Source organism: Nerophis ophidion, linkage group LG21 (assembly GCF_033978795.1).
Source record: "Nerophis ophidion isolate RoL-2023_Sa linkage group LG21, RoL_Noph_v1.0, whole genome shotgun sequence".
In the NCBI taxonomy this organism is placed as follows: Eukaryota; Metazoa; Chordata; class Actinopteri; order Syngnathiformes; family Syngnathidae; genus Nerophis; species Nerophis ophidion.
Window position 1 is genome coordinate 26305991 of NC_084631.1, and position 12506 is coordinate 26318496.

General features: G+C 40.9%; 1 protein-coding gene across 5 annotated transcripts in view; it reads left to right on the plus strand.

Annotated features, from left to right (window-relative positions):
• Positions 1-12506, plus strand: part of ppp1r9a (protein phosphatase 1, regulatory subunit 9A) — a 160227-nt gene that overhangs the window by 11685 nt on the left and 136036 nt on the right. The window contains exon 1 of one of the 5 annotated variants that reach the window (XM_061882372.1): positions 10120-10485. The exons of 1 other annotated variant lie outside the window; for it this stretch is intronic. The gene's annotated coding sequence lies outside the window, so the exon portion shown is untranslated. Of the gene's footprint in view, positions 1-10119; positions 10486-12506 lie in introns of those variants that run through there. 3 more of the 5 variants (XM_061882370.1, XM_061882367.1, XM_061882371.1) reach the window with 3 other exon arrangements.

The following is a 12506-nucleotide window of genomic DNA, read 5'->3' on the forward strand; positions in this document are numbered from 1 at the left end:
TGGCCGGCTTTCCGGATCATTTTGTCAATCCGGTTTAAGTGCCTTTTGCTGGTGCTGTTTCCCCAACAAACCACTGCAAAGTACAGGGCACTGGCCACAACAGACTGATAAAAGATCTCAAACAGCTTGAGACCTAAGCTTCCTCAGGAAAAAGAGTCTGCTCATGCCCTTCTTGTAAATAGCTTTGCAGTTTGCTTACTAACTTACCCATCCGGATTTCCTACCTTGTCACTCTTAGGGCTCCAGGGGTGACTGGAGCCTGTCCGGCAGTGGAAGGCGGGGTACAACCCTGTAACCGCATCCGATTAAAGGTAAATTCATATTCTTCTCAATCAAAGGGCAGGAAGAGGCAATGGAATCCAGTTGTTGTCAAATAAAAGGCGCCCTGTCGTTCATTTATTGACATTTTACATGCGCTTATTTACAAAACTCGTATCACTAAATTGGGGCCCAAGCAAATATGAAAGTATTTTATATAATTTTTTCACATCAAACTTTAATTTAATTTAAAGTATGGTTTGTCTGGTAGAGTGGGTGGGCAGGATTGCCCATGATGGCCAGCAGTTTGTCCAGTCTCCAGGAAGAGGCAATGGAATCCAGTTGTTGTCGATTAAGAGGCGCCCTGTCGTTCATTCATTGACATTTTACATGCGCTTATTTACAAAACTCGTATCACTAAATTGGGGCCCAAGCAAATATGAAAGTATTTTATATATATTTTTTCACATCAAACTTGAATTTAATTTGATGTATGGTTTGCTATAAAACAAATTCATAGGAAAGAAATGAATGGTTCAATAATTGTTTTTGAATTTTTCCATCTGTCCGGCCGGGACTCAAATCAAGTACTTCTGCTTGCAAGCCCAGCACTAACGCCATGCGCCATGGGCACTTCAGGGGAATGTGCTTCAATATTATCAGGTTGTCGAGGCCCTACGCAAGTAGGGAGGGGTGGCCTTGGCTACCCCAGTGAGCTCTTTAGAAATAAATTCTTGACCATCAGTGAGAGAAAATATGAACAATGATTTTCTAATTGTGGTACGCCAAAGCAGTCTATAAATATGTACTGTATGGGCAGTATTATTGTTAGTGTTTGTGCATTGTGTGTAATTTTACAGTGGCCAAAAATACTACATATACTTTTTTTTAATGAACACTTAGACCTACAATGCTACTGTAATTGAATATTGGCCATTATGGTGGTACTTGGGAGCCAAGTGTTTTTGAGGTGCTACTTGGTGAAATAAGTTTGAGAACCACTATCATAGGACAGTAGCCCTCAGCAATTTGTATCTGATTTTTTTTCTATACAGCCTGATTATCCTCCATGATCCCGATCCAGATTCTGTTAACACGAGTCATCTGAAGCAGACTCGTTTTGGACACTTTGCATATGCTCCGTTGATTTGAGTAGTGCTAGCCAATGAGCTAAAAGCTATGGGACTTTCGACTTATTGTCTTAAGGTGTCGGAAAGTTAAAGTTAAAGTACCAATGATTGTCACATATACGCTAGATGTGACGAAATTATTCTCTGCATTTGACCCATCACCCTTGATCACCCCCTGGGAGGTGAGGGGAGCAGTGGGCAGCAGCGGTGCCGCGCCCGGGAATAATTTTTGGTGATTTAACCCCCAATTCCAACCCTTAATGCTGAGTGTCAAGCAGGGAGGTAATAGTTCCCATTTTTATAGTCTTTGGTATGACTCGGCCGGGTTTTGAACTCACAACCGACCGATCTCAGGGCGGACACTCTAACCACTAGGCCACTGAGTTGGTATTATAGTATGGACTTATTGTCCAGCACAGCTCTTAAGGCGTCGGGAACTGAGGTTTACACAATGTCTTGCTGCACAGTCACACTTCCATGGCAATGTGGGTACTTAAAACAGGATAAAACCCCAAAGGACAAGAGAGTGAAGGTTTGCTTTCATCGCCAACTACTGGTCTGGCATGCACACTACAGCGTTATCCCTTCTGTATGAAAGTCATGTTGCGGTGGGGTTGGAAAGTAAATAAATGCTGCAAATTGAAAGACATTAGTATTTTAGACAGCAGCGCTCAGATGAATTCCTTTTTTTAGTAGTTATGCTGCAATTACGTACGCAGGTGTTGCCCTCAGGGGCTCGAGCCCCTAAATTCATCTGTATGAAAGCTAAGCCCTGATCCACAACGGTCCGTCAAAGATTTGGCATATTTTGGCCCCTTGACTCCCCATCAGGGCTGCAGGGCCCTTTATCTTACCTCATTTTCATGACCACTAATGTGAACACTTTGTTCCAACCAATCTTTTCCTCATTTCTCACCCTTCTGAAGTTGCTTAGCAACATCACCACATTGAGGCCGTATGACACTCTGATGGTGTTATTTTAGGGTTAGGCACCCTCTAGCATGCATATGAAGACGACATTAGGAGATAGCTGAGCCATCTTCACAATAAACTTCCAACCTGCCGTTTGCGCCAGACAATGAGCTGGCTGGCTAGCACTCTCAAGTCTCAATCTTTGTGTAAAAGCAAACAACTTATCCACAACAGTCTGTTCGGACCCCCTGACGACAGATGGACATATTAGTCTAAAACAAACTAATAATTAATTTTAAATAGTTGTCGATGAAAATCGCATGACACTGTTAAGGACTTGGAATATTGCAGTTTAAGAGAGTGTTGCTTTGGACCCGGTCTTTTGCCGGTCACCTCCCAGGTTGGTTCGATGACACATAAACTGGTTATAAATTAATCCCAGGCAGAGTTACTTATTTTGATATTTTATTACCAAAGCTTTGGGAGACCAATCTAGATACAACAACCTTTCAATCGCATTGCCCAAATTGATCTGCCTTACTACGGAAGTTCTCCCCTCTTCCTCCCTCTCACCCGCCCCCATTCTTCTACGCCCCCCCTCCTCCTTGCCTGGGACGGTTGAGATAAAAAAGAGTGTTATGACTCCTCGCTACATTCCAACTATTAAGGCCTATGCATGGCCCATACTTAGCTATTCTAAAATATGACTAGGATTTAAAATTGTATTTATCTCCACTGTAGCACTTGGAAACTAGTCCATCCATCTATCCATCCATCCATCCATCCATCCATTTTTTACCGCTTGTCTCGTTCGGGGTTGCGGGGGGTGCTCAGGTGATCCATCCAATATTAATATAGTATCGATACCATTGTGGTATCAGTATCGGACCAACAGAACTAGTATGAGGACATCGAAATATTTTTGTTGTTTTGACTGTTTAATTGCAGAAACTCACCTTGTCCGTCGTAAAATAACAACAGCAAATACATGAATAATGTTGTTATTTTGTTGATATGAAACAATAAATAGATTTTAACGTTGAGGTCTCCCCTTCAAGTTTGGTCCCAGGGACCATTCATAAAAAAATTTAAATATATCTTTTTTGCAGTATTATTGATGATATTTTTGCATTGTGTATAATTTTACAGTGGCCAAAAATATAAAATACACTTGGGGTGGGGTGGTATAGCTCGGTTGGTAGAGTGGCCGTGCCAGCAACTTGAGGGCTGCAGGTTCGATTCCCGCTTCCGCCATCCTAGTCACTGCCGTTGTGTCCTTGGGCAAGACACTTTACCCACGTGCTCCCAGTGCCACCCACACTGGTTTAAATATAACTTAGATATTGGGTTTCACTATGTAAAGCGCTTTGAGTCACTAGAGAAAAGCGCTATATAAATAGAATTCACTTCACTTCACTTGTTTTCAATGAACACTTAGACCTACGACGCTACTGTACTTTAATGTAGGTACTTTCTTTATAAGAAAAACTAACTCATTAGAAAGGAGACTAAAGACAATGCATCCCAGCTACAACTGGATTCTATTAACACAGATACAAATGGAAATACGACAGATATTGCCCTCCAAAATAGTCTCTCTCTTTTTGATGAGAAAACATTAGAGGAACTCATACAGCATGTAAATGGGATAAAACAAACAACATGTTTACTTGACCCACTTCATGGGAAACTTATCAAAGAACTATTTGTAATATTAGGTCCATCAGTGCTAAATATTATAAACCTACCGCTTTCCTCTGGCACGTTCCCCTAGAATTAAAAAAAGCGGTTATTCCTCCTCTGCTTAAAAGACCTAACCTTGAACCTGACCTCATGGTAATCTACCGACCGGTGTCCCACCTTCTGTTTATTTCGAAAATCCTCAAAAGAATTGTTGCACAGCAGCTAAATGAACACTTAGTGTCTAGCAATCTCTGTGAACCCTTTCAATCCGGTTTCAGGGCAAATAACTCTACAGAGACAGCCCTCGTAAAAATGACTAATGATCTATTGCTAACGATGGATGCATCCATGTTGCTGCTTCTTGATTTGAGCGCTGCTTTCGATACCGTCGATCATAATATTTTATTAAAGGACGTATTGGTTTGTCAGACTTAGCCATGTCTTGGTTGAACTCCTATCTTACTGACAGAATGCAATGCGTCTCTCATAACAATGTGACCTCGGAGTATGTTAAGGTAACGTGCAGAGTTCCACGGGGTTCGGTTCCTGGCCCTGCACTCTTCAGCATCTACATGTTGCCGCTAGGTGACACCATAATCAAATACCGTGTTAGCATTCACTGTTATGCTGATGACACCCAACTCTACATGCCCCTAAAGCTGACCAACACGCCGGATTGTAGTCAGCTGGAGGCGCGTCTTAATGAAATTAAACGATAGATGCCTGCTAACTTTTTGCAACTCAACGCTAAGAGAACGGAAATGATGATTATCAGTCCTGCTTAACACCGACCCCTATTTAATAATACCACATTAACATTTGACAACCAAACAAGTATACAAGGCGACTCGGTAAAGAATCTGGGTATTATCTTCGACCCAACTTTCTCGTTTGAGTCACACATTATGAGTGTTACTAAAACGGCCTTCTTTCATCTCCGTAATATCGCTAAAATTAATTCCATTTTGTCCACTAGCGATGCTGAGATCATTTGTCATGTGTTCATTACATCTTGTCTCGATTACTGTAACGTATTATTTTCAGGTCTCCCTATGTCTAGCATTAATAGATTACAGTTGGTTCAAAATGTGGTTGATAGACCGGGAGTGTGGGGGGAGTCTGGGTAGGGTTGGTCCCACATCTGCGGTGCCCTCCAAGGTTTCTCATTGTCATCCCATTGGGTTGAGTTTTTGTGGGATCTGAACCAAGGATGTCTTTGTGGCTTTTGCAGCCCTTTGAGAAACTCAGTATTTAGGGCTATATAAGTAAACTTTGATTGATTGATACTTGGGGAGTTAAGTGTTTTTTGAGGTAATACTTGGTGAAACGAGAACTGATCTAGAAGGCAAAGTTCTCGGTCTACTGAGCTATCTACATTCATACTCTCACCTATGGTCATGAGCGTAGGTCATGACTGAAAGAATAAGGTGGCGGAAACAAGCTGCCGAAATAAGTTTCCTGAGAAGGGCGGTTCGCATCTCTATTAGAGATAGGGTGAGAAGTTCAGTCACCCGAGAGAGGCTGGAAGTAGAGCCGCTGCTCCTTCACTTGGAAAGGAGCCAGCTAAGGTGGTTCGAGTATCTCGTGCGGATGCCTCACGAGTGTCTTCCTAGAGAGGTCCTCGTTGCACGTCCCACTGGGAGGAGACCCCGCGGGAGGCCAAGGACCAGATGTAGGGGTTTACATCTCCTCTCTGGCCTGGGAACGCTTTAGGGTTTCCCCAGGAGGAAGTTGCTAATGTTGCTTTGGAGAGGGAAATCTGGGGGTCTCTGCTGGAGCTAGAGCCACGACCCGATTCCGGATAAGCAATAGAGTTGAAGATGGATGGATGGACTAGGTGAAATAAGTTTGAGGACCACTGTCATATATCGATATATATTCGTTCGTTCAATGCTTAAATCTATAGATCAACTTCAGGTCTATTAATCAATATAACCTTTTTTTTTAAACTGTTTTGAAACCCAGTTTTAATGAAAAAACACTAAATATGCAACATTTCCGCCAAACATTTTCAAAGTGGGGTATTTGATGAAGTAATTTGAGTCTTACATAGGTCATGACATTGATTTTAATTCCTTAATGTTTTTGGGCTATGACAGTTTAAAGAAGTCCCATTAAAACAATCATCATGTGAGACAAGAACATAACATCTGATTTGAATAATGTTTTTTTTTAATGCATTCTAAATAGTAAATAAATGCGAGCAAAAGTCTGCTTATAACAGAGTCGCTCTATTCCGCTTATGAAACACTTCAAAAAACACTTCTATCAAGGTTTTATATACACACGCTGTAAGTATATATGTAATGTAGTAACATTTACGTCGCAACCATTTCCCTGAAGACAGCAAGAACTTGACTGGGTGAAAGAAATACCGTGAGTATGGATCCCTGCTCTTCGTGCACAATTCTCATGGATAGGTTAGCTCTGCTAGAGGGCCATGTCCGCCAGTTAGAGCAGAGTAATCTCGTAACTTTAGACGTTGCGGACACATCTGCTAGCGTTGGCTGTAGCGAGCTAACTTGCTCAGCTTATAGCAGCCCTAAGCGGCCTATAAGCAACGATGAACCGGTTGAGATGCATAATAGATTTAGCCCTTTAGCTAGTCCTACACCCCACTCGACGTCCATTGCACCGGTCGCCATAGAGCAATTGATTGATTGGTTGATTATGATAAGATTGAATATTTACCAATTTTCTTAATTTTAATCATGCAGCGGTGTATCAATTTCCAAAAGGCATCACTACATTCCATTTTTACTTTGACAACATCACTGATTATTAATCACTACAGACTTCATGAGAGCTAACACATAATAACACATCACTTACTGTACAAGGGCTGATTTTACCTGGATGCCAAGTGTTAGGATATTCATATATTCCCATTTACATGAAGAATGACTCATAATCCTCGCAACATAAAAAATGGGGAACCGAGCGTCTTTTTTTGCCAGTTCCAGGTCTAAGTTGAATGTCAAAGTTGACCAACTTGTCAGATTACGTCCTCATCCTTTTAGTATAAAGATGAGAGGCATGGTTTATGATCTACGATAAACTTTCACAAGCTTTGAGGCGAGAAAGCAGCAGATGTCAATGTAAGGAATTTGCCTCTTTCTGATCAGCACGCCGCCAAAAGTAGTTCCTCTGTGTTAGCGCTAAACATCACAAATACTTGATTAATATTCAGGTCACGACATGTAAATTAAGTATTGTTGGTGCTTCTCAAGGGAGTAGGTTTGATTTTGAGATTGGTGGGGACACAAAAGTGCTCCAAGGCAGCACTCTGAAAGTTTACTTTTTTTTTTTACATTAGCAATCATAATTTCACGTCATGTAGATGTTATGGGGTAAATCAACTAAAATGAAACCAAAGGAGACAACTTGGAAGAGTTCTCATCTTTACTCTTTAGTGTAGGGCTGTAGTGCAACTGTGCATCATACTGTCAATTAACATAGCCTACTGTCCATCAACAACATCAGAAATACATTAATGCACTACAACATTGTAAATAAACATAAATGAACTGTAATAAACTTTTCCCCAACTTGTGTTTAAATCACTCACAAATTTTCCCTTCAACTACTTCTTTCTATTGCTGCTTTTGTACTGTAGTACAAAAGCACTAATACTCAAATACAAGCAGATTGGTGTCCACTGGTTGTTCCTATTTGAAAGAGCCAAACACATGCCTCCGCCGGTCTGTCACAGAAATGAACTGCTGGCCAAAAAAATGTTGTTGCATGACATACATTAAGGACAATGACCATAGGGCTTGATGGTACAGTTACTGCCTGAGCAAAAAGGCTTTTACTAAATATGAATATTACTTCATATTAATGAATTATATTTTAGCATTGTAAAATCACATGATCATCTAGTGAGGGTTTATTGTATTTCCACCACTTTGGTATTTTCAAACCGTTGCTCACTTCTACACAAATACATGAAACTAAAAAATAATTTAAAAAATAAAACGGAAAGGTGAAATTCGGCGATCTGATTGGCTGTTAACGGTGGTTTAAATATTTTAAAGCCTTATCACAGCGTAGGCTATCACTCCGCCTCAGGCACGCATGACTGGTATGAATGGAAGTTGTTGTCATGTATCCATGACAACGGACTGTTGCAATCCGTAGTAAAAGACAGCTGATGTTTTTACGATGTTAAAAAACGGACTAAAGTAGTTGAATTCACATGTTTAAGGTTAACTTTTACCTCCGGGGAGGGTTAACGATGGTAAAGGGGACTGAGCATTGACTTTCACCTGAAAAAAAGCGGTGGAAAAGACGAGATGCAGTACTAATTTGGAGCTAACGTCGAGATAGGTGGGACTATTTTTTCCACAGTGAGGCTATGTATTTCTGGTTGAATAAAACTACATTAAATTGATTGAGTATTCCTATTTCATAATGCCTTTATTTGTAACCGTTTTATAAAAGCAATATATCACTCCAGTCCATGGTAGATGCTCATTATAGCACTCTAAGGGGCGTGACTAGAGTGATATATTGTTGAATTATTCAGTATTGTTGAGCCTCTATACACCCTTGAAGTAACTTACAGTTTGACTCCTAAAGAAGTCTCTTATATCCAGTTTTCTTTTCATTGACATCCTTCAAAACCTACAGCACACACGCACGCAAACAGACACAAACACAATGTAAATCACAGCACTGATATTAAAATCCATCTAGCTACCGTGTGCCAGAAACAACAAATGCCAAAAACATGTTGACAACTTAAACTTACTTACAACTTACACTTACTTACAACTTACACATACTTACAACTTATAACTTACACTTACTTACAAGTTAGAACTTACAACTTACACCGAGTTGCACTGCCTCTCGTCAGCTCGCTAGCAACTAGCATGTAGACTAGCTTTTACAAGCAGAAGGAGTGACAGCGGGGACAGCCAATCACACGTAAGTTAGCATGAAAGCGGCAACCAATCAGGGAACGATATTTAGGTTAGAGGCAGGACTTCTAACAGAGACCTACATTTAACCCTTTCTGTGCCATAATCATTGACTAAACATTACCAGCAGCGCTTGTATTGATAGTGACTACACCGTAGCGGCTGGATAATGGTAGGGACGTGTCCCTAGTGTCCCTACCCAATTCTACGCCCTTGGTGCTTCTTGGATATTTATTTAATTGATTTTAAGATGCGATGATGTAGTGATCGGCTTCATTGTAAGCAGACTTTTATTTAAGCATTAAAAAAGTAATCTCGGAAGGATTGTGAATTATAAGCAACATTCCAAAAATTGTGTGGTTCCCCTTTAAGTCTCCAGATCAACTTTAGATCTATTTGTCAATTGTACATTTTTTATTATTTGACCAGTGTTTTTGCCCTTTTTGTCAAAGAAAACTTTATTTGACAATAAACAACACAAATTACGCACTATTTTTACTCCCAAAAATTTCAAAGTGGAATATTTCACGTGAAGTAATTATAACCTTGAACAGGTCCATCCATCCATCCATTTTCTACCGCTTATCGCTTTTGGGGTCGTGGGGGGTCGCTGGAGCCTATCTCAGCTCCATTCAGGCAGAAGGCGGGTACACCCTGGACAAGTCGCCACCTCATCGCAGGGCCAACACAGATAGACAGACAACATTCACAATCACGTTCACACATAGGGGCCAATTTAGTGTTGCCAATCAACCTATCCCCAGGTGCATGTTTTTGGAGGTGGGAGGAAGCCGGAGAACCCGGAGGGAACTCACGCAGTCACAGGGAGAACATGCAACCTCCACACAGAAATATCCCAAGCCCGGAATTGAACCCAGGACTACTCAGGACCTTCGTATTGTGAGGCAGATGCACTAACCATGCTGCCCACCTTGAACAGGTCAATAATTCATAACAGCATTGATTTTTGGTCATTATTATTTTTGAGCAATGCCCGTTTTAAAGAAAAACAACAGTTTGCATGGCAACTAGTTTTCGTTACATTTCACCTGTTTACTGCACTTGTTTCTATTCCATTCTACTGTATTTTCAAATTGTACTTTGTTTCATATTTTCATTTGAAAGAGCTGGCACATAATATATCCACCCTACATATTGGTCCCTGACCCCGTTTGCCCCACCCACAGCTACCGATGTGCGAGGCTGCAGGAGCATCGTGCTGCTACTTGGGTGCTGCTATTTGTGGCAGACTCCAGCACGTATGCAGCCCGCAGCTCGTCGGGGCCAACCGTTCCAGCTGCCCGGGCTCTGACACCTGCAAACACCTGGCAAAAACTGCAGATACGGGTGCCCGCTCCCCGATTCAAGACGCAGCAGCCGGGATGCGCGTCAAGCCGTCGGTCCCCCCGCCGTGAGAGCGGCAGCATCTTCCGCCGCCTGCAATGGCGCTGTAGCCGCTCCGAGTGTGCTCACAACGGTTCCGTAGTGGACATTCCGGCCGGGACTGTGTTGGCTTGGAAAGATTGTGCTGCGACAGCGTTGTGCACGCTCCACTAGGCGTGCATCGAACCGTGACTGTAAGTGGGACTCTCTTGTTTTTCGTGCACCGTGGCTTTGCGGTTCGACGTTGAACTTATTTTGACGTGCTCGCGTTTAAATCAGCAAGATGCTTAAACAGACAAGTGCATCACATCGCCTCATTGTTATTGAAAGCGCAACTTTCCCCCCGCAATGTCCTATTCTCCATGCAGCTCAGGACTCTATTTGCATTTTAACCGCTTGCAGAGAGCACCATCCAGCATGGTAAACATTCATTGACGTGCTAAGCAATGAATATTAAAACAGACTCCTCCCCCTGGAATCTATTGCCACGCAGGGTTAAACATTAATCTTCGCATTTATGGAATTTTTAACCACCCTTTTGTGCGGGAGTGCTGTTCATGAATCCATCCTCTGGGGCAGGGGTGTCAAATATGCGGCCCACGGATTCAATCGTGTCCGCGAGAATAGTTTGCTAAGTGTAAAATTGAGCTGCATTGTTCAATAAAAGAAACTGCTGTTTTGAATGTGTCCACTAGATGTCACATTAGCAATACTGTTAGACAAGCAAATGGTTTATATGAGCAAGTTTACAAGCATGGGGGCTGTGACTATCCACCCAACCCCGCCAGGTGAAACAAATAGAAGTAACATCAACAATTGGTAACCCCACTTAAAATGCCGCATGAGACACTGCACATTGATACAGTTTTGTGAAAATCAATGTTTTCTGCACAAATTTAAAGAAAATGAACAGTGGAAATGACAAGTCAGGTGGTTAATATATAGAAGCGTTTTTATTTATGCTTCATTTTGTTTGTTGTTCAATTCTAAATTGGTTTGTAGATACACTGGACAACGTTCAGTGGGTTCTTCATAGTGTTTTTGAAACTGCAACAATTTTTTTCCTCAGAATTGTCAACTAACTTAAAGTATTCTGTCAAGAGGACTATTTGTGGTCTGTACACACAACAAATGATGGGTTAAAACATAACCCAACTGCTGGTTCAGAAAAGTACAACCCCCTTATTTGAGTTGTATATAACTCAACATTTTGGGTAACAATTTTTCAACCCAACTTTTGTGTTGAATTATTTACCCAAAAAGTTGACCTATGATAACTTAATGTTGGATTATTTCCAACCAAACTATTGGGTTGAATTATTTTAACCCAAAAGTTGAGTTATGCTAACTCAATGTTGGTTGATTCGTAACCCAAGTATTGGGTTTAATTTATTTAACACAAAAGCTGAGTTATGCTCACTACAATGCTGGGTTATCCCCAACCAAACTATTGGGTTGCGCAATTTAGCACTCCTTGACCCAATAGTGGATTATGATTTATCAAATTTACTTAAGGTTTGTCCGACTCCCTCCTAACTACTGATCAAAATTATTTTTATTCCATTACAATTTACTCAAAAGCAAAATATGAGTGACATTTATTTTTCAAGGATTGCCGTGTATGGTCATACATACAGCATTTAAATACTGTTAATAAGATTAATCCATAATAAAATTCCCTTCCAGAAAAAAATAAACTTTTTAATTAAAAAACGCCTTTTACCCAAAAATGCGTTTCTCATTGAAAAACAACAGAAAAATAGTTCACAGTTTTGAAAACCCAGAAATTGAGTAACAATAACACCCTTATAATCCAAAACATGGATTGCTCTTAATAAACATAACCCACAAATTTAACCTAACACTATCAACTCATAAATTGGGTTGTCAAAATAACCCAGCATTTTTAGTGTGTACATTTTCAGAATGTTTTTGTTTTAACTTACCCACGCGGCCCACGTGGGAATAGACTTTCCTCCATGCGGATCCTGATCTTAGAATGAGTTTGACACCTCTGATCTGGAATGTTAAATATCATTCTACACACTATGCAAAAAAGTATTACGTAACTGGCAAAAGCCATTTGGGTAAAAATTGTGTAAGAATACTGAAAAACCGAAGCCAATGTGAAAATGCCAACAGTTAGCACGTTAGCCAAAATATACCAGCAAAAATTAGCTACAAAGGCCAGTTCAGGGTTTCCGCGGGTCACTAA